The 23148-nt window shown below is 45.1% G+C and overlaps 1 pseudogene; it reads right to left on the bottom strand.

The window, feature by feature from the left end:
• Window positions 1-402: 402 nt before the first annotated feature.
• On the bottom strand, window positions 403-22489 carry LOC136530485 (probable metal-nicotianamine transporter YSL16; annotated as a pseudogene).
• Between the last annotated feature and the right edge of the window lie 659 nt (window positions 22490-23148).

The raw sequence follows: 23148 nt of genomic DNA, 5'->3' as shown, positions 1-23148 counted from the left end.
CTTTTCATGCATCTCAATCTGGATGCATATGGATGCAATAATACTGAGACCTTAATTAGCGTTAAACCAGACGAAATTTCCTTTTGTACTGCAGAAAAATCATGGCCTCATGGGCATACACCAAGCACCAAGAACATTTTTTTCCCCTTTCAATTGAATATAAATAGTAGGCGGATGCGGATACATCCCAACTTAGGCACCGTTCGGTTGATAGGGAATGATGCCCTGGAATGATTCATACTAGGAATGATAGACTAATTTATATAAACTTTGATGAGGTGGAACAAATCCTGGGCAGGAGTCTTGTTAACCGAACGAGCCCTTAATCATTTCCTCAGAGTTCAGACTGCGTCAGGTCAGTATCCGAAGATTAACACATGACACAATGGATCCATTTATCTACTAGCTTCCAGGTGTGAATTTCAGGCACATGGATGGCTTGATCTTGGCCAGAGAAAGCAACGACGACGGGAAAGTCCATATGCCATCACCGGCAGATGAGGCCTGACGCACTATAAAAAAAACATTTCTAGGGACGGCCGGTAACTCTTTGTAGGGGCGGTTTGCCCAGCCGTCCCTACGCAAGGGTCTCTACAAATCATATATTTATAGGGGTGGTTCCCAGGCCGCTCCTACAAATTGATTTATAGGGGCGGCTATAGTACCAGCTGCCCCTACAAACAGGTATTTGTAGGGGCGGTTCAATATAGAACCGCCTCTACAGTACGTTTTTCCATAAAAAAATCAAATTTACAATTCAAAATCACGTTGCTGAACGTCCCACGACCAACGTTCCGAACCGCGTTCGCGTTGTCGAACGCCCCGTGACCAACGTTCCGAACCACGTTCGCGTTGCCGAACGCCCCACGACCAGCGTTCGCGTTGCCGAACGCCCCGCGACTACACGCACAAGAGTATTCTATAAATTACAATTACCAGTCCAATTCACAAGAATATATACAATCCATCATTAAATATACAAATTCCATACACATTGTTATCAACGTCCTAGAGCTAGCCTTTCAGTCTCACGAATGTGTTGGTACTGAGGATTTGTACCTAACTCAGACTCTCGGTCATGGTAGGCGCCTCTGACGTGTACAATCTGGTCCAATATGAAGTTGCAAAGATCGCCGACGAGCTCTAAGAGTTGGTCATCCTTGTATGGGTCTCTTTTCATTCCTTTCTCTTCTCTCCACCACAAGAGAACATGTTTCGGTTTAGTATTTCATACCATTTACGAAGTTTTTATACTACAGGTGAAGATGTTCAAACTTACCCTTAAGGAGTGTCTCCTGTAGGCACCAGTGTTATTCATTATAGAACATATATAGTATCCACAATGTACACTCTCAGGCTTCTACTTGGGGCACTGTGCGTTTTGCATATGAAAATGTTAAGTAATGCTTTTGACAGCCATATAATGGAGTACTGAAGAAGTAAGTTACACTTACCGCACATAGTGTTTTTATAGCCAGCTTTTCCTTCCTTGCTGGATCATGCCTTCCACGATGATTAGTGACATAGAACCTAAATGCCCTGTTCGGATTATTTTAGCAAATACAACTTGTTAGTATCCAAAAGTGAACGTTACACGTATGTATATAAACATATAAGCTAATGAGGATTGTCGATATGTATACGTCTTGAGAATCGATATGAAGTCTTTGTATGTCACTGTGTCCTTATCTAATGAATCAAAGACCCATGTCATGCTCCTCCCGACATCGACGGCTATACAAATCCAGTGGTTGCTGTATGGATTTAATCATAGAACTAGATAAGCTCTTTTGCATCGAATAAAATATATCGAACAAAGCTTTAAGTATAGAGTTGAGCTTACTCGAAGTTGTATGGTAGCCATATAGTAGAGTGTTGTTGGAGATTTTTGAAAGCCAGGGCAATGTATGCCGTAACCTTAAGGGACTCTTCCCTTAGTTTCGCCGTACGGATGTGCTCTTTCTCCCGAAGAGTCTTTGCAGCAGCTAGCTCTTTGGCATCAAGTGTCCACCGTTTAGGGTAATTGAAATTTGTTTGGGCTATAGCTTGAGGGTCCACATACCCGACTTTTACACTTGGCATGTGTTTGATAATGTGCACTTGCATTCTACAAATCACGGCGTGGGTTAGTTACAACAAAATTCAAAGATTACATTCATATCATATCAAGAGGACAAGGACTTACAGGCACCACGTGCGAATTAGATTCATCTCCATTTCTCCCAGGTGAAAGCAACGTGGTCTCGTTGCTGTCAATCCATTGCCAAGCAAAGATCACCAAGGTCCCCACAACCATGTCGATGGCAAAGCTGACGCCGACGAAGAACGGCACTGCCATCGCCGTCGGCAGGGGCACGTACCTCACGTACCGCGGCGGCAGGACGTCCTTGATGACGTTGGCGAGCACGGCGAACACGAAGAACCCTGCGGACAGCGGCAGGCAGTTCGTGGGCAGCGCCGAGAAGCCCTGCGCTCCTAGGAGCGCCATGTTGCGGTAGATGAGCGCGAACGGCGCCTTCCAGTACCCGTTGGGGTTGCCGACGTCGAACGCCCTATAGAAGAGGAGGAACGTGAGTGGCGTGACGACGTAGCCGATGACAGCGCCGAAGGCCTATGCAGTGAGCATGGACCACAGCGACGTGAGGGTCAGGTGCGCTGTCTTGAAGTCATGCATGAGGTCGGCGGAGATGAGCACCAGCTGCTTGACCAGCCCGCAGTCGACGAGGCCGGCCACGACGCCGTCGTCGCGCCCGGCCCACGTCGCGAGGATGAAGAGTGCGAGCTGGCCATAGCTGTAGCCCATGTTGATGCCCGTGAGCCCAGCGCCGTAGGAGTTGGAGAAGCTCAGCACGGGCGCCAGCACGTACGAGGCCACCACGTAGTACCACCGCACCTGCCGGAACATCATCGGGATGGCGACCACCGTGACGGTGCTGATGACGGCGTACCCGGCGTATGCGAGCCATGCCGGGATGGAGTCTCGGTTGAAGACCTCATCACACCGTAGGTCGTCGATCGCTGCCGTGTTGCCCTCGTCGGCCACTGCATGATCAGATACAAGTAAAAATGAGGGATATTTAACTTTTTACTATTATTACCGATGACGACTTCTGAGATAGCATCTTTAGATTTGGCACTACGTTTTTAGCATCGGAGAGAGAAAAACAATACATATTTGCCACTTTTGCTCGCATGGCACGCCAAACCCGCTGTCCAGCTTGGATCCGAGTCAGCAAACCGATGTAAAATGACCGCTCTGCCCCTGGCGTCTGTATTACCCCACGGCCCACTCCACTCTCTCCCATCCGCTCCGCTTTCTCCTTTCTCTGGTCCCCGCGCGACGCCCGCCAGCCGCCGCCCCCACTGCGAGACATGTCCCTGTCCCATTACACCGAGTCATCTGCAAGGGCGAGGAGTTGGGTCCAAAGTGCCCGGAGCTCCCACATCGCCTCCGTCTGTGTGGATCCAGTAGGTGAGTTGAGTGGCTTCCCGTTGATTCGTGTGTAGGGGCTTGCTCGGGTGGTGGAGGGGCAAACCAAGAAGGATGGTGATAACCATGGGCGTCTGTACTTTAAGTGTGCGAGGAACGAGGGTGAGCTTTGTGTACTGTCCATCCCCCATTGTCACAGTTAGGGTTCTAACTTTGTTTTTTTTAAGTTTCCCAAGCTGTGTGGGTACTAAAGATTTGAGAAGCAGTACTTCGAGCACCAGGTTCGCCCCTCCAACTGGGCAGAGTTGGTGGATTATGAAGATGTTTCAGTTGACAGTACAAATGGTCCTGACAACAATAGGAAAGACCTGTAGCACAAGATGGAGACATTGATTTGGAAGGTGAACATGTTCATTGTGTGTGTTATATCTGTTGTTTTTGGATCTGTTGTGATGTATGTTGCAATGAAGTGACAATGTATGGAAAATGAAAGTTGTGTTTCAATGTGACAATGTATGGAAATGAAAATTGTGTTTCAATGTGACAATGTGTAAATTGTGTTTCAATGTATCTTTTGGTAGTGCCTAACTCGGTAACAAACACAAGACAGATCAACTAAAATAGTTGTACATGTTAACAACAAACACAAGACACATCAGGCACATGTTAACCATGACAAATTCAACATAACAGATCACACATAACAGATGGAACACATTAATCATAAACCAACCAGCAGTGCTACATTTAGGCCACATCAAACAGAGTTATTGTTTAGAGGAGTTGCCACACATTTTGGCCACGTACAATAGTTCAAGCCACTTACATAGTTCTAGCCACTTACATAAGCATATCTAGCCAAGGCAAGGCCTCAATTACACAAAAGAAGTCATTTTGAGGGCCTTTTACAATCAAAATGAATGTCCTCCCTGCTGTTTTTCCATTCCATTCACTCACTTCTTCCCCTTCTTGGCTGGACTCTTCTTGGTCTTGGTTGCTAGCTTCTTCTTCCTTGGAGTGAACTTCTTAGGAGGTGGGTCAACAGTTACTACTGCAGTTCATCTAGCTCAATCACAACTTGGAGTTCATGGCATAGGTTCCTATTTGTGAAGAAATTACATCAGAATGGCCTCAATTACACAAGTTGTAATGTTTTTTTAAGTATGGCATACCTCCTAGTGCTTGTAGAGGGTGGTGATGGCGGTGGAGGCTCAACCTCAAGTGGTGGCACATCTAGGACATCCCTCTCAGCAGTAGTTGTAGCTTCTGCTGCTGAAGATGCCTTGGCTACAGCTTCTTGGGCCTCCTTTGCTGCCCTAGCTGCTGCTTCTCTAGCCACTGCTGCCCTTGTCCTAGGTGTGTTTGCTCTACTTGGTGTATGGTTTGTCTTGTTCTTCTTCCTCCTAGGTCTAGGTGCTGACTTCTTGGTTCTTTTTTTATAATGCTAGTGTTAGGTATCATGGTTTGAAGGCAACAATAATAGAATCAGTTAGTGTGCAAATTACCTTTTCTTTGTGCCAGTCAGATGACACCTCCAGCTTCCACTCCTGTGGCCATACTCACCATAGTTAGGGTATTTCACTTGTCTTGTTGCTTTACCACTTCTCTCACCTGGAGCAAGATGCCTTTTCTTCTTTTGCCTTCCTAGTGGTCTAGTCTTCTTCGTAACTGGTGGGAACAACTTGAAGCCCTTGTCCACCTCTGTCCATTGTCCTCTATCTGTTATGCTAGGAATGATCCCACGGTATGCAGCCTAGAACTTCTTAGCTGAGTAGTACTTGTCCACATATTGATCCATATTGGGTTGCTTTATGGCTATGACGACAGCCAATGCATGTGAGCAAGGCTTTCCAGTCAGCTACCACTCTCTACATGTGCAGACATGTTGTGGCAGGTAGACAACATGCCTTCTAAACACTCCATCCTTGTAAATCTCAGTCACTTCTGCTTCCTCTGGGTGCCCTTTAGTCACCTTGAGATGGCCTAAACCCTTAGAGCCTGCATTGAGCTGATGTATAATTGCAGGCAGTATCCCAGGAGACAGTGCATTTGCTATCTTCCTCCTCTTAGCAAAAAGAGTGAGGGTCTTCTCTCTAATAGCATCAGCCAAGCAGTGAACAGACAGGTCCTTGTGCTCCTTGATCTAGGCATTCCAACTCTCAGCCAGATTATTATTGATGCAGTCACACTTGATCTCTATGGTAAACTTGCTCCTTGCCCACAATAGGTTGTGATGTTCTTTGAGCCAATTAAGCACATCTAGACTAGTATCTACTACCTTGTCAAAGAAGTACTTAAATTTGTGGGGTGTATATGTCCTTGCTGCAGGCTACATGTTCATGGCATAAACATCTCCTGAGTAGTACTTCTTCATGTTGCCCATCAAATGCCTGAAGCACTCCCTCTATTCACTGTTAGGAAAAACCTTGGCCACTGTAGCTTCAAGGCCCTTGCAAGCATCAGTGCAGATAGCTAGGTTCTCTATAGGGCCTATGGACTTGCTAAGTTGCTCCATGAACTAGGTCCAGTTCTCCTTGGTCTCTGAGTCAAAAAAACCAAATGCCAAGGGGTACATCTAGTTATGGCCATCCAAAGTTTGAGCTGTAGGCAGGTGGCCATTCCAAAGCCCATTCAAGGCTGTAGAGTCTATACAGATGTATGGCCTGTAGCCATTCCTAAAACCATCAATAGCAGCTTTGAAACAGCAAAAAATCTCTTGAAGTGAACCTTATCATCCACAGTCTCGGTGTCTATCTTCAATATACTACCTGGTGATCTCATCTCTACCTCTGCCTTGAATCTGTACAACCAATCAAATGAATCATCCCATTTTCCAAACAACTTGTTGGCTACCCTTTATCTGCCATAGACAACAGTCCAATACGGGATCTCTATTTTGTACTTGTCTTGAAGCTCTTCCTGCACTGCCTTTGGACCCATACTTGATTTCTTCTTCAGTAAGGGTATGGCTGTCTCTGCCACCCAAGCCTGTGATGCCATTTTCCCAAGAACTCTAGCTCTAGAAGCACAATTATGTATTCCTTCATTTATTTGAATCTGCAAATTCACACCACACAACATCATAAGTAATCAATTGATAAAATAGTGAACAATTAAAGAATTAAACAGTGAATAACATAGCCAAAAATATACCCTGACACTCCTATCATGTTGTGTCCTAGCTCTACTAATCCAGGGGCAGCCAAGAGACCCATAGTGACCCCTAAACCTCTAAGTGTCTGATTGAGCAGTAGCAAGTTCAAACTCCTTTACTATGGCATGCTGCCTCACTGCTAGCCTGAAATCATCCATACTAGGGTAACAAACACCAATAGACATGTCAAGTGTTGACACCGTTTTTTGCACGTGTCAAAATGATCAGAGTGGGCTAATCGGCAGGAGGAAAGTTACTGTATACGCTGACAGTCGATGAAAATCAGCTTGTAAAGATGGTTGCCGATGAATGGTGGTGATCGATGGAAAGGTTGATTTAGACTCGGGCGTTGCCGATAAGGTTGGAGATGTTATTGTCGATGCCGATGAAGGAAGGCTTGAAAACTACTACCGATGAAACATGAAGTATGCCGATGGAAAGGAGGTCGGTGAGAATTCCATCGTAATTGAGGCGGACAGGGAAATAGATAGGAGTTGATTTCCTTTTCTATATTTGTTAGAGTATGATTCATGTAAGAGTCATGTGTTTCCTTAGATATGGACTTGGTGTCCTAGTCGTATTTGGTTATGTCTCTTTAGATCAGGGTATAAATATAGATTGAGGGGCAATGTAATATATATCAATCAATATCAAAACCAATTTTTACTCCTATTTGCATCTACTTACTTTTCGGCGACTTCGTCAATTTGCATATTTTTTCCTTTTTACGAGTTCTCATTGATTCGGCGAGTTGCATCGCTTCAGTGCGACCTTCGGCGATTCTCGAGTTCCGCGTGAGTACCTCTTGGCCGTGACTTCTGGGCGTATCGCTGTTGTCAGGACCAAAGTGCTCGTATCTTCATCCTTGTCGATTAACAGGTCAAATCGACTGGCACGCTTTGGATATCGATTCGGGTATTAGCCCTTTGTGTTTGCAGATCCACTTTTGCATCAACACATCTTTTGGCACGCTCGGTGGGACAAATCAATCCGATCAATATGTTCAATCCCGAGATCGATTCAGGGAACATTATCGCGGTATCAGAAGAAGATCTTAAGGAAGAGCAGAGGCAGGCTATGGAAAAGGCTGTAGAAGAATACATGCAGCTTTGTCTGAAATCGTTTAGCCTGAACAAGAGTGGACAAGTCATCCAGAAGCAAGATTTGCCGTTGCCTCGGCAGGTTACCTTTGACTCCAATCCTGGTAAACTTCAAGAGATGGTTAATTCTGCAGTAAATCATGCTTTGATTAATCATTCCAATGTGCTGTCCAATACTATTCATAATGCTGTGGTTCGAACTCTCAAAGAAGGACAAGCGTCACTGCATTACGTTGGGCCTGCCTATCACCAACTAGAGCCGACATCTATCAATACTCCATTGGCTCCCTCGGCCGTTGTGGGTACAGAAGTTACTTCTCCTCCAGTATCGACAGGTTTACCTAATATTCAATCTACACCGATACGATCAGATCTGGTACTACCAGGAGGATGAGTTTAGCTTAATACAGATCTATCGGCATCAGCTATGTCAGGCCCTGTGTCTCAGAATAGCCAGATTCCTGCTAATTGGTGGGGATATGGTATGCCTCCGGAGTCATCTACTTTCAATCCTGGGTTACCTTAAGTGTTTGATGCAGTAGGAAAAGCTCCTATACCATCGGCTATTTCACCGATGGCTCAAGTGCCTCAATATGCCACAGCAACTACTGTGCAACCAACTCCAGGAGGTTTCCAGATGCCTTTGGTTCAAACACCCAATTCAAGTCCATCGGCAAGCTTACTGCCGATGCAGCAGAAAGCCCCTGCTATGAGTCAAACTGGGGTTCAGTTCATGCCTCAAGCTGGTTATAATTATCCAACAATGTCAGCAAATTACCAGCCATCGGTAAGTTTTGTACCGATGAGTTCTAATAATGGTTGGTCAGGACAGTTACCTATTCAACATACAGTTCAGCAAAATCAGCAGGTCGTAGGGATTCAACAAGGTCATATGCAAGATGATTTCCAGAATCAAGCATCGGCAGCTTAGCCGATGAATCCTTTCCAACAGGTTAATGGACCACAAGTAACGGCAAATATGCCGATTGCTGGAGATCGTGGGCCACAAAGATATGTGGAGGGATATCAGCTGGCACCTCCTGTAGAAATTCAGCCAGTTCGTCAGCAGGAGGCTGATGCTTTTTGGGCCGATAAGATAGCAGAAATTATGAAGGATCAGTTTGGGATAAAGCCCAAGGTCAATACTTATTCTTATCGGACTCCATACCCTCCTGCATATGATTTAATTCCTCTCCCAAATCGGTACAAGGTACCAGATTTCACTAAATTCTCTAGGCAAGATGATACATCAACAATGGAACACGTCAATCGCTTCATTATTCAATGTGGAGAGGCAGCTAGCAGAGATGAATTAAGAGTTCAATTATTTTCATCATCTTTGTCTGGATCGGCATTTACATGGTTCATTTCATTACCACCAAATTCTATTATTACTTGGGTTGATCTAGAAAAACAATTTCATAAGTATTTCTTTGCTGGAATCCATGAAAAGAAGCTTACCGATTTAGTAAAATTGAGACAGCGTAATGATGAATCGGTAGAAAGCTTTGTGCAAAGGCTACGAGATGTAAAAAATAAGTGCTACAGCCTGGTGCTGGATGATCGGCAGCTTGCCGATCTGGCTTTCCAAGGGTTATTGCCACATCTTAAAGACAGATATGCTTCTCAGGAGTTTGAAAGCCTCAGTCATCTTGTGCAAAGGATCTCTGATCAAGATACTAGGGTTTTTGAACCTAAAAAGAATTGGAGTAAAAAAGTATCATTTGTTGAAGAAGTAGGAGATTCTGATTCTGATGAAGAACCAGTTATCGGCTTAGCTGAGTGGGTTAAGAATAAAAAGCCGATATCTTGTCCCTTTGGTCAGAAAGAGCCAGAAAAGTTTACCTTTGATATCACCATGGCCGACAAGATATTTGATCTTCTGCTTCAAGAGGGCCAAATTAAGCTGTCACCTAATCATGTGATCCCATCAGCAGAAGAGTTGAAGAAGATCTTGTACTACAAATGGCACAATGCAACTTCACACAGTACAAATGAGTGCAAGGTGTTCAGGCAACAGTTACAATCGGCTATTGAATCTGGGAGAATTAAGTTTGGTACTTCCAAGGCCTAGAAGCCGATGAAAATTGATCAACACCCTTTTCCAGCAAATATGTTGGAGGCCAAAGGGAAGACCAAGGTATTGACATCAGAGGCTGCTGAGAAAAACGCATCAGTGGATCCCCAACATCGGATAACTACCGATGATGCAAAAAGTAAGGGTTTGCTGGGAGAAAGCAGTAGTTCCAAAAACCCTCCTCGACCTGGCATTGTGATTACCCATCGAAGGCAGCAGGAGGGTTGGCATCAGCGTAAGGACCGATATCGACAACAGCAAGAAGAGAGACGTCGGGAAGAATGGTATCGGCATAAAGATCATTGGAGGTGCCCGTTTTTCATCCATTGCTAGGAAGAAGGTATTAAATTGCCAACTGTTGAAAATTGCCCTGAGTGCAATGGTTATTATGGGGTCAATCGGTCAGAAAGGAGGTTTCAACCTGGCAATCAGGGTTTATTTATCAATGAGCCGATCAGAGGCAGAGCATCAGTGCATGATCGGCTGGGGGGTAGACTTAGTGTACATGAAAGGCTTGGTAAACGCGCTGGATATTTTCCAAGGAATCAAGAGGAGCTTGAGGAGATGGCAAATGCAAGAGTTCCCGATGAAGAAATATTCTACAGGGACCCTAATATACGCCGTGTAGAATCAACTGGGACCTGTTATCAGCCGGTTTGGAAAACCAAGTTTCCTCGATGGTGCCCGGAGGGTCTGACAAAGACACAGAAAAGGAGGATGCAACATGAGCATCAGGAGGATTTATACCGAGAGGAAAATTCCTCCAATGAGAGGTCCGGTCATCAGCAGTGGCGGGTAAAACACAAAAATAAGGGTCCATCGACAGATGTTAATATGGTATTCATGTTGCCGATGGAGTTTTTGGCACTATCTGATAATGAGGAAGAAGTTGTTCTCTCTGATCAAGTAGCTCAGTTGACACTAGATCCAATGATGACTATTTTTGAGAAACCTACCGATGACGAGAGACAGAATCTTAAGGCTTTGTTTGTGAAAGGCAGAGTTGATGGGCAGCCTGTATCTAAGATACTTATCGACAGAGGGACTACGATTAATATTATGCCTTATGTGATGTATCAGAAACTTGGTAAGAGAGATCAAGAGTTGACCAAAACCGATATGATGCTGAAGGATTTTGAAGGCAATGTGTCACCGGCTAAAGGGGCAGTATGCGTTAAATTGACCATCGGCAGCAAAACCTTGCCGACGACGTTCTTTGTTATTAATGGCAAGGGTGCATATAATCTGCTTCTAGGGAGGGATTGGATTCATGCTAATTGTTGTGTTCCTTCTACAATGCATCAATGCCTCGTACAGTGGATTGGGGATAAGATTGAAGTTTGTCCTTGGTGATTCTTCTTATATCATCGCATCGGCAGAATCAGATACTTATGAGCGAACTAAATGCATATCAGGAGAAGTTTGGGAAAAAGAGTTCCTTAGAGTTGCTGATTATGAAATTCCACCGATCCAAGCAGTCGGTTCTGAAGAAGAGTTTTAATGGATAGGTTTGCCGATGATGGAAAATTAGGTCAAGGGTTCACATCGGCAGATGATTTAGTAGAAGTAGATATTGGTGATGGCGATAGGCCAAGACCTACTTTTATTAGTGCTAAGTTAGATTCCAAGTGTAAGCAGCAAATGACTGATTTGTTAAAAGAGTATAAAGATTGTTTTGCTTGGGATTATACTGAGATGCCTGGATTAGACCGATCGATAGTTGAACATCGGTTACCTATCAAATCTAGATTTCGACCACATCAGTAGCCAGCGCGCCGATGCAACCCTAATATACTTCCTGACATTAAGGCCGAAATAACTAAATTAATTGAGGTAAAGTTTATTCGGCAGTGTCGATATGCAGAGTGGATCTCTAATGTGGTTCCTGTTTATAAGAAAAATGGAAAACTTTGTGTTTGTATTGATTTCAGGAATCTCAACAAAGCCACACCGATGGATGGCTATCCAATGCCTATTGCTGATTTGTTGATTGATGCTGCAGCCGGACATCAAATTATCAGCTTCATGGATGGTAATGCAGGTTACAATCAAATATTCATGGCTGAAGAAGATATTCCCAAGACTGCTTTCAGATGTCCAGGTCATGTAGGGTTGTTTGAGTGGATAGTCATGACGTTTGGTTTGAAAAATGCCAGCGCTACTTATCAAAGAGCTATGAACTTTATTTTTCATGAATACATCGGCACATTAGTGGAGATCTACATTGATGATGTAGTGATTAAGTCTGGAGATATCACAAAACATCTAGCCGATCTACGAAAGATACTTGGAGTGCACAAGGAAGCATGGATTGAAGATGAATCCTAATAAATGTGCATTTGGTGTATCGACAGGTCAATTCTTGGGTTTTATGGTGCATCAGCGGGGCATCGAAATCAGTGGGAAGTCTATTGATGCAATTAACAAGGTGGTTGCTCCTGCCAATAAAACTGAATTGCAATCTTTGATCGGTAAGATTAATTTCATTAGAAGATTCATATCTAATCTATCGGATAAGATCAAGGCTTTCAGTCCATTACTTAAATTGAAAGCCGATCAGGAATTTGTATGGGGAGCTGAGCAGCAGTTAGCCCTAGATGAAATTAAGAAATATTTAACAAATCCTCCAGTGCTAGTTCCACCTCAACACGGGAAACCTTTCAGGTTGTATTTGTCAACTGATGATACCGTTATCGGTTCAGCTCTTATTCAAGAATTTGAAGGGAAAGAACGTGTTATTTATTATTTGAGCAGAAGATTAGTGGATGCTGAGACAAGGTATTCGGCCATCGAAAAATTATGTCTGTGTTTATACTTTTCTTGTGTCAAATTAAGACATTATTTGTTATCTGCCGAATGTACGGTCATATGCAAAGACGACGTAGTCAAGTATATGCTGTCGATGCCGATATTAAGTGGTAGAATCGGCAAGTGGATTTTAGCATTATCAGAATTTGAACTACGTTACGAATTGACTAAGGTAGTTAAGGGGCAGGTTATGGCTGATTTTGTCACTCAGCATTGTAATACAGTGGACTCTCTGGAGGTTGCTCCTTGGACACTTTTCTTCGATGGGTCCACATGTGGTGAAGGAGCAGGTATCGGCATTGTGTTGATTTCACCTCGAGGAAGGAAGTATGAGTTTTCATTGCCGATTGTTGCTACATCGACAAACAATCAGGCTGAATACCAAGCCTTGATAAAAGGGTTAGAATTGCTGAAGGAGATACGTGCCGATGCTGTTGAAATCTTTGGTGATTCTATGCTAGTTATAAATCAATTGGCTGGGATTTATGAATGCCGAAGTGAAGTTTTAATTTCGTATTATGAAAGATGTTTGCAATTGTTGAAAGGGTTTAGAGATTTTCGTCTTGAACATATTTCTCGACTGCATAATGAAGAGGCTAATCGACTAGCTCAGCATGCTTCAGGGTATCAGCCTATTCAGGAAGTGCTAACATCGGCAGTCGATACCGATGACTGGAGAAAGGAGATTGTCGATTATTTAAAGGATCCATATAAAAAGGTTGAAAGACGTATAAGGTTCCAAGCTACCAAGTATGTGCTCCTCGATGATGAATTATATTATCGAACTATAGATGGAGTTTTACTCAGATGTGTTAGCAGTGATGAATCGAAAAGCTTGATGGGTGAAATTCATGAAGGAGTGTGTGGAGCGCATCAATCGGCTTTCAAGATGAAGTGGATGATCAGAAGGAATGGATACTATTGGCCGACTATTCTTGAAGATTGTTTTAAATATTATAAAGGATGTCAGGGGTGTCAAAAGTTTGGTAATATTCAAAGAGCGCCTGCATCGGCTATGAACCCTATAATTAAACCTTGGCCGTTCCGGGGATGGGCTATCGATCTCATCGGTCAGATTTATCCGCCATCGAGCAAAGGACATAAATTTATTCTAGGTTGCTACCGATTATTTCACAAAATGGGTTGAGGCAATTCCTTTAAAAAAGGTGACATCGGCTAATATGATCGATTTTGTGAAAGAGCATATTGCTTACCGATTTGGTATTCCTCAAACTATCACTACCGATCAGGGTACTATGTTTACATCGGGAGAATTTGATGAGTTTGCTGTAGGTATGAGAATTAAAGTTTTAAATTCTTCTCCATATTATGCTCAAGCTAATGGTCAGGCTGAGGCTTCTAACAAAGGGATCATCAAACTCATTAAGCGCAAAATTAAAGAAAATCCTAAGAGGTGGCATACAGTATTAAATGAAGCCTTGTGGTCATATCGGATGTCATGTCATGGTGCAACCAAAGTAACGCCCTATCAGTTAGTATATGGACACGACGCAGTATTGCCTTGGGAAATTAAAACTGGCTCTAGGCGAATACGTTCTCAAAATCAGCTGACAGCCGATGATTATGATACTCTTATGAAGGATGAGTTGGAAGATGTGGCGGGTCATCGGTTAAGGGCTTTAGTTAGCATCGAAGAAAATAAGAAAAGAGTAGCCAGATGGTATGACAAGAAGGTGAAGGTAAAGGAGTTTGCCGATGGAGATCTGGTCTGGAAATTGATTTTACCGATTGGGACTAAAAGTTCAAAGTTTGGAAAGTGGTCTCCTAATTGGGAAGGTCCATATCGGATAAATCAGTCTGTTCCTGGTAACGCATATATTCTAGAAACCCTCGAAGGGGTTGTGTTTCCCAGAGCATTAAATGGAAAATATTTAAAGAAATATTACCCTAGTATCTGGATGGATGCATAAAAGTATAAGTGCCGATAACTAGTCCTATCGGCTAGAATTATACAAGGATGTCAATGTCTCATAAAGTGCCGATGCAATAGACAAGATTTACAAGTTTAACAAGGATTGGATAGCCAATATCGCACGCAGGCGAATCTGGTCGGCTTCCTTCATTTCTTTGATGTCTTCATCGGCAGCACCCTCCACAGGCTTGAGTTTTTTCTTCATGGCCAAGGCTTTGCGAGCCTGGATGTCTCTTTCTTGCTGAAGGGCCTTGATGGCATCGGGTAGCTGGTTTTCTTCTTGTTGGGCATGAGTTAAGGCTGCCTCGACTTCTTTCAATTCAGCCAATAGAGCCATCCTCTTTGCCGATAAATCTAAGATTTTCTGCTTAAGTTCAGCGCCCGAAGTCTGCAAGTTGCCGATGCCCTTGTGCTTCTCATCGGCAATCTGTTTCAGTTGTAGCATCTCTTCTTTGAGTTGAGCCTGAGCTGCTCTATCGGCAATGCGTTGAGCAGCCCGTTGATATTGCAGTTGGCAGGCTTTCTAAATGGGCTGCTGGGAAGAGTGCTTCTTCAACATCGGCAGGGACCTGGCCACGGATTGTTTTGAAAATTGCCTTTGCGGGGTCCGAGTCATCTACCAGTTGGGCGGTATCCTGCTGTAACAAGTCCAGGAGAGCTTCCAACTTGGACTTAATTTCTGCCGATATTGTTCCCAGTGCAAGGGAAGAACTTGTGTCCTCTCCATCATCATCAGAAACGTCAATGGCAAAGGAAAATAGGCTGTTTGGGGAGTCTTGTTCCTGAGAAAAAGAAAAAGAGGTCAGTTAAGGATAAGTATGAATATTATAAATCGACTAGGTCAATCGGCTTACCTGTTTCAAGGCAATTTCCTGTACTTGGCTAGAGGAAGCAGCCTGGAGTATGCCGTGTGGAGGATCGGCTGAGCTTGCCGATGGGATATCCTCTGTGGCCTCATCGGTGGTTGGCCCTTGGGGTATGATGACCGATGGTATGTCCTGTACAGGAGGATTAACTGCTTGCTCAGTTGCATCGACTGATTCTTGCCGGCTTGCAGACGTTGGGGCAGATGTGGGGATCGGCATGGACTTCTGTCGTTTTGGCTGTGCCTCGGCATCTAGTTAAGGCTTTGCGCTTTGCTTGGGCCTCAGCAACGGTTGGCTGGGGGGCATCGGCACTTGTTGGTTGTGGAGCTTGAACATCTGGTACGCTTGCCGATGTACCCATTTGTTGCTGCAAAACAAGTGTAAGGTATGATATTTAACAGATAAAATGTAAAATCAAAGGAATACCTCTGAAGGTTTGTCAGAGGTAGTGGTGCTTGATGTCGGAGGAATTGCCGATGACGATCCAGCAGTGGCTCTTACACCCTGATGATTAATGTTAATACAGTCTGTGATCGGCATGAGTAGAAATAAACAGGGTTGTTACCTTGAATGCCTTGATCAGGGTTGTAGCAGCAGCCAATGGAGTGGCCCTAGCTGTAGCCAATTTGGACTTGGAGGTGATAGGTCTTGGCACGGGTCTTCTGGTGAGTCAAAGCAGCTAAGGTGGGGGCGTTGTAGCCGATCGGTGATATCGGGGAAACAGGCCGAAGATCGAAGGGTTTCCCACTTTTGCTCATAGATGGTGCTGGGTTGTTAACCTGTCACGAGAAAGTTAGTTACCGATATATGAAAGGAAAAAGCAGAAGGGAGTTAAAAGAAACTTACTGCGTCATCGGGAATGGCGTATTCAGGGTCGATCATGTGCCGATATGTGTGAGCAGATGTTGCAAACAGTTGTTCCCTCCACTCTCGCCACCATTGCTTATATGATTCGGTGATGAAAGATGTTGGCGTCCAGATGGATAGATCGACATCTGTAGTATCGGCATCGGGGGAGAGTCGCACTACCCTGCTCCAATCTGTTCCACAGGTGATTGTTTCTCTGGGTTTGATCACATCGGCAAAACAAAGTTTGATTGGCAGTTGCCCAAAAGCCAATTGACGGGATACTGCCGATGGATTGTAAAATTCATACGTGATATTGGTGTTTTTCCCGCTACCGAATGTGTTTACTGGGATTGCCCTGGGAGTAATGATGGCCATCATGAGTTCATTATCCTGATTCAGAGTGTCATCGGCAAAGTTGAAAAGAAGGGGGAATCTGTTTTCTTCGTCAATATAAGGTACCCTAGGCCCTATGATCACGAGAAAGACCATTGTAGAAGCTTTGGAAGAATCTGCCGATCTGGTCTTCATTGGCCTCTAGTTCCAGGGAGGACAATTATGGCTTCACCAAAATTGAGGGGTGAGCGTGTTGCCGATTCCTCATCCCCAAGCACGTGGTCTTCAGCAATTTCTCATGGGAATTGTTGGGCAAAGAAGTCCCATTGCAAACGTTTGTGCATATGGGCATTCAGCCACATGTTGATAAACCACCACGGGCCTCCTAAGTTGCCGATGGGTTCGCCAAGCAAAAGTTTCTGAGACACTTGATGAAGAAGATGATAAGTGGAGCTCAGAAGGTATCGGCCAAGAGGGAACCTTACACCATTGGCCAAGAGTTCAGCCGCAGGGAGGAAGGCAGTTGGTTGGTCCTACTGATCGACCACAGAAGATAAATTTTTCTAACCACATATTCAAGAATGTGGCATGTTCCCTCTGGTTAACTGTCCCGGTCCTCTGGCATTCTTGAATATATCCCGTCCAACCGCCGATGTTGCGGGTATTCACCCTATATTCAGATTTTCTGCCATAGATGGAGCCTTCATCGGCAGTTGAAATGTCCAAGCCAGTGAGCATGTAGACATCGGCAAGTGTGGGAGTAGCTGGGCCATGTCCAAACATAAAAGTGTTTGTTGTGTCTGACCAGAAGTAAGCAGCTGCAATCATCATTGACTCGTTCTTTTGCATATCGGCAATGGATAGCCTAATGCATTGGTCTAGCTTCCGTTCTGCCCAGTGTACTTGCATCGACCTGTTGACCCTCAAGTACCAATCTTTCCACCCTTTGGTGGTTTTGGGCCAAGATCGGAATGTATCTTTCCATAAATTCAGAGAGAAATTTTGGGCTCTAAAAGGGATTCTGTTAACCTCTGCATTAATCAGATCAGTTGGATCTGGGTTGCCCATTGGTCCTAGGCATTGGAAATGCGGCTGATCGGTTGGAATAACTAATTTGTTGCGAAGTTCCTAAGTTTAGAGGATCCGAAGAACAAAGAAAAAGAGAAAAAATTACCAACTGTATGAACTCGCAAAGACCAGAGGAATCGAGGTAAAAAGTAACGGAAGTGGAACGAACCGCAGGGACGTCGAAGTTGATTGCCATTATCTTGAGGTAGATGGGGGCACGAGCTGGAGACTCGAGGTTGACGCTGGAGAAAAGTTCTTGTTGGTTGAGGTCGCGCAGTTGTTCGTCGGAGTCGCCGCCGGAAAGAGAGAATGCCAAAGATTGGAGTCTGAGGGTAGAAGACGAGCGTTCCGGAGAAATCTATTTATAAGCCGCTTGAAGTAGGGGTATTCTGGACTTATCTCTATGCCGCGCGCATGTGGGTCGAGGTGGTTCAGATGGATATGGTAACTGTTCGCACGATAATCAAGGGATTGTACAGATGATTTGATGGCAAGTAATCATGACTTGGAAGAGATCTCGGTACAGGATATTTTAATTCTGAAAATGGCGGCATTATTATGTTAGGATCTTGCCGATGGATTATTGTTTTCGGTATCTTAACCATAATCAGGGCAAGAGTGGTTGGAAATTGTGCGATATTTACTGAGGTGCGTGAATCAGGACTAGATTAGATTAGATTTGATAACAGATCAAGTTTTGGCTTGGAGGATGAGTTACTGGTAATTGGGCGAAGGCAAACGTTATCTGGAGTAAATTTTGGAGCATTAATGGTTTTATACTCCGAAATTGGGGGGCATGTGTTGACACCATTTTTTGCACGTGTCAAAATGATCAGAGTGGGCTAATCGGCAGGAGGAAAGTTACTGTATACGCTGACAGTCGATGAAAATCAGCTTGTAAAGATGGTTGCCGATGAATGGTGGTGATCGATGGAAAGGTTGATTTAGACTCGAGCGTTGCCGATAAGGTTGGAGATGTTATTGTCGATGCCGATGAAGGAAGGCTTGAAAACTACTGCCGATGAAACAGGAAGTATGCCGATGGAAAGGAGGTCGGTGAGAATTCCATCGTAATTGAGGCGGACAGGAAATAGATAGGAGTTGATTTCCTTTTCTATATTTGTTAGAGTATGATTCATGTAAGAGTCACGTGTTTCCTTAGATATGGACTTGGTGTCCTAGTCGTATTTGGTTATGTCTCTTTAGATCAGGGTATAAATATAGATTGAGGGGCAATGTAATATATATCAATCAATATCAAAACCAATTTTTACTCCTATTTGCATCTACTTACTTTTCGGCGACTTCGTCAATTTGCATATTTTTTCCTTTTTACGAGTTCTCATTGATTCGGCGAGTTGCATCGCTTCAGTGCGACCTTCAGCGATTCTCGAGTTCCGCGTGAGTACCTCTTGGCCGTGACTTCCGGGCGTATCGCTGTTGTCAGGACCAAAGTGCTCGTATCTTCATCCTTGTCGATTAACAGGTCAAATCGACTGGCACGCTTTGGATATCGATTCGGGTATTAGCCCTTTGTGTTTGCAGATCCACTTTTGCATCAACATCAGGATTGTTCTTGTCCCACTGAAACATTGGCCCTCAGACACATTGTCATCAACTGGAACAACAGATTCACCCATATCCTTTTGCATCTCAGCTGTCATGGTAGGGATAGGCACTGCTTCCCTAGCTGCTTCCTCTGCCCTCTAATCTATAGCCTTAAATCCCATTGCCTCATACACTTTGTCCTCATCAGCAGCTGCATTGGCACAACCATCACCATTGTCATCTGGTAGTATGGTCAGACTGACCCAATCAACTGGCTCAGCTACATCAGCAGCCACAAAGGGAGGAGGAGTACTGCAGGTATCACCAGTGCCCTCTATATTCTCGGGGGTAGCATTAGAAGCTCTGCCACCTCCATTACCATGAATTCCACTGCCTTCACCAGTTGTCACACCAGAAACACACCTTCTACCAGAACTAGCATTAACAGACTCTCCATGTTTGCTGACCACATCAACTACAAGAAAAGCAACCTTGTCAGCATATCTGTCCTTTATCAGCTGCTAAAAATGCTCATCCCTTCTGACTTTCCATTCAGAACCACTGTTAGTGTCAAGAACCCAGACTGCTAGAGTTTGTGATGGACCCCAAATGATCTTTGTGGCCATCTCCTCATGAAATTTCTCCAGACTATACTGCAAGTTTCTATCCAGCCATAGTTCATGCTCTTGATCAGCCATTTCTACTAGCCCATATTTCCCATCAGCGACAAACTTAGGAACCTTAATAACTAATCTAAACGCGTTGACAGGATCAATCCTGACAGAATGCAGCCACAAAAAATAAATCAACGAGTTAGACAACATCCTACACGCCACAGTTCGTACACAACATCTACCATTTCGAATGCAATGAGATGGAATGATTGATCTTACCAAACGGGACAGCTAGTCCTATCCATTGTTTGAGGAACTGGGGTATAGATCACCGGCCTAGGCAGAGATGGACAAAAATCGAATCAAATCGACGAACCCTAACCCTAATCCCCAAATCAAGGCAACAATGCAGACCGCGGACAGGGTTCCAAGCAGGCACATACCTTTACACCATCACCAAAGCGCTCGGGGAGGACATGTCTCGCGGTGGGGGGCGACGTTGTGCGTGGCAGCGGCGGCGGCTGGCGGGCGTCGCGCGCGGACCAGAGAAAGGAGAAAGGGGAGCGGATGGGAGAGAGTGGAGTTGGCCATGGGGTAATACAGACGCCAGGGGCAGTGCGGTCATTTTACATCAGCCTGCTGACTCAGATCCGAGCTGGACAGCGGACCTGGTGTGCCACGCGAGCAAAAGTGACAAATGTGTATCGTTTTTCTCTCTCCGATGCTAAAAACGCAGCGTCAAACCTAAAGATGCTATCTCAGGAGTCGCCATTGGTAATAATGGTAAAAAGTTAAATATCTCTAAATATGAAAGGTAGAGTAGGATTGCAAACTCTTCACCTCTGCTAGTGCTATACTGCTACCTCGGTTGTTGCCACTTCTGAGTTTTGATCGCTCATGCAAGCTCTTGGCGGTGACGCCGAGGACCTTGACGAAGTGGTAGATGCCATCACCCATGATCAGAGCTATGCACACGAAGGACTGCACGGCAGAGCAACCAAAACGCTATATATCAACACTGCATATTCTCTACTCTACTCACTGGTTTGAAGAATTCATTCATTCAGGTGAGGAAGTGTGAGTCATCAGACCTTGTAACCATACAAGCTGGTCATGCTGCTCTCCGGTACGTCTGCAGAGTAACAATCGCCCTTGCGTTTGCTGATGAGTGGCCACAGAATTCCCCAGGAGAGGACCGCGCCGAGGAGGGTGGAGAGGTTGACATGGTGCGGGCAGATCATCCCGGCGCCGACGTACGTCATGCTGAAATCGAAGAAAAACCTGATTGCAAGCGTAGGCGACAAACAACAAGGTTCAGACTTCAGAGAGGTGGCCGCCATTTATGTATGTATGAAATAGTACGATGTGTAGCACAAGGAAGGATTCATGAAGACAGTATATATATTACGTTTGTTTCCAGGCCTTGAGGCCAAACGTAGGGAACTGAGCGAATCCGCAGGCGTTGCCACCGGTGTAGAACCACTGGAAGAAGCTCCAGAAGAAGATGATCCCGAAGTATTTCAGAAATGCACGTACTTGCTTCCTGCAGTTGAGTATGAGCAAAATCATTCAGAATCTCGGATCAGTTATGCTACAGATGCATACTAAGTACTAACTAATCGGCTTCATTTAGCTGTTGTACAAGCATTAACAAGAGAGATAATCTCCATACGCACTCTGCATTCTTGTCTCCTTGAGGGGTGTGGAACCCGTTTATAAGAACAGCTGTTGCCGTCCCGCTTGGGTATGTTAGCTTGTAGTCTATGACCAAAGCCTGAATAAATAAATTGCAGCGCATTTTTTGAAGTGGATTTTCGCAAAAGAAGATGATTTCTGCATGTGAAATGAAATGAAATGAAGCACCTTTCTGAGGGGAATCAAGGTGAGGAGGCCGCCAAAGCTACTGGCGACGAGGAAGCCGGTTATCCACCCGAATCCTGGCTCCTTGACGCTCCCCGGCACATTTCCCGGCGTGTCCACCCCGGCCGCCTCGTACGTCCTCTTGTTCAGGCCCAGCATGAACGACCCCAACCCTGCACAGGCGCCCATACAGCAATTTCACGAGTCACGACACGTGACCAAGTGCGATGACGCGCGCGCGCGCGCCATGGACAAGCGAGCGCGACGACGCGACGCGCATCCAAGCGCGTGCCAGCCGACCACGCGACACAAGCGAGCGAGCTGAGCTGACAGGTGTCTGGCACGTACCGCAGAGCGCCAGCGAGTAGCACGCGACGGCACAGGTCTGGACGACGGTGTTCTCCTGGCGCGTGAAGGGCCTGGCGCCGGCGACGCCGAGGCGGGCCAGCGCGCCCGTCCAGCCGCGGAGCGCCAGGAACGCGAGCAGCGCGGCGGACACGTTCATCGTGGGCACGAACCCCGTCGTGAGGTTCAGCTTCATCACGACGACGGTGTACATGGACCCGATGAGCGCCGCGGCCACCAAGCCCCGCGCCGTCAGCTGCTCGCGCCACGGCGGCTGCTGCTGCTGCTCCAGCGCCGCGGCGGCGGACGACGCGGCCTCGGGCTCCGGATCTGCAGGCTGCGGCTCCGCGCCGCCGCCGGCCTCGCACTTGTCGATCTCGTCCGCGGGGTTGATCTCCATGGCAGAGCGGCTAGAGCAAGAACTACTGCGAAGTGATTAGCGGCTCAGTGCCCCGGACTCTGCCGGGCCGGGCCATTAAATGGGCAAGCCTTCTGGTCCTCGGCATCTGCAACCTCGCTCTGTGTTCAGCATGTCGACATGGCGTAGAAGCAAAAGTCACCCAAAAATGTGGAAAATCCAAAATCCTATCGACATGGCGTCTGCTGTGCTTTCAGGTTTGTGGCTTCCTGTCGAGGCGTCGAGTAGTTCTTCCACCATTTGCGCAGGATGCATCAGTTATTCAGCTGTGACTTGTGGGAATACATCTGCACCGCCGCGTGCTCGTTGCAGGGGGCGCGCGATGCGGCCAAAGTACCAATAACGTAGTAGCGTACTCTCCCTCAATCCAAAAAAAGAATACACGTCTTATTTTTGTTAAAAGTCAACCAATTTTATGTTTAATCAAATCTATAAAAAACATGAACATTTATGATATTGAATAAATATAATTAGAATAATCATGCAATATAATTTTCATATATAGTACAGCTATTTGAAGACAACAATGTTAATATTTATTTTTTATAAGCTTAGTTAAATATGAAATTGATTGGTTTCTTGAAAAGTGAGATGTATAGTTTTTTTTAACAAAAGAAGTCCCTCTATTTATTACGTTTTGTGCTAAGTCAAACACAAATATCTGTGACCATCTATTTCAAAAATCCTTATACTTTCCTAACATATAAATTATATATTATATAAATATTTCTCATATTGAACCTAA

This window comes from Miscanthus floridulus, unplaced genomic scaffold, assembly GCF_019320115.1.
Source record: "Miscanthus floridulus cultivar M001 unplaced genomic scaffold, ASM1932011v1 fs_142_7_8, whole genome shotgun sequence".
NCBI lineage: Eukaryota > Viridiplantae > Streptophyta > Magnoliopsida > Poales > Poaceae > Miscanthus > Miscanthus floridulus.
Note: the sequence above shows the minus strand (reverse complement) of the source record. Positions and strands in the feature narration are given on the sequence as shown.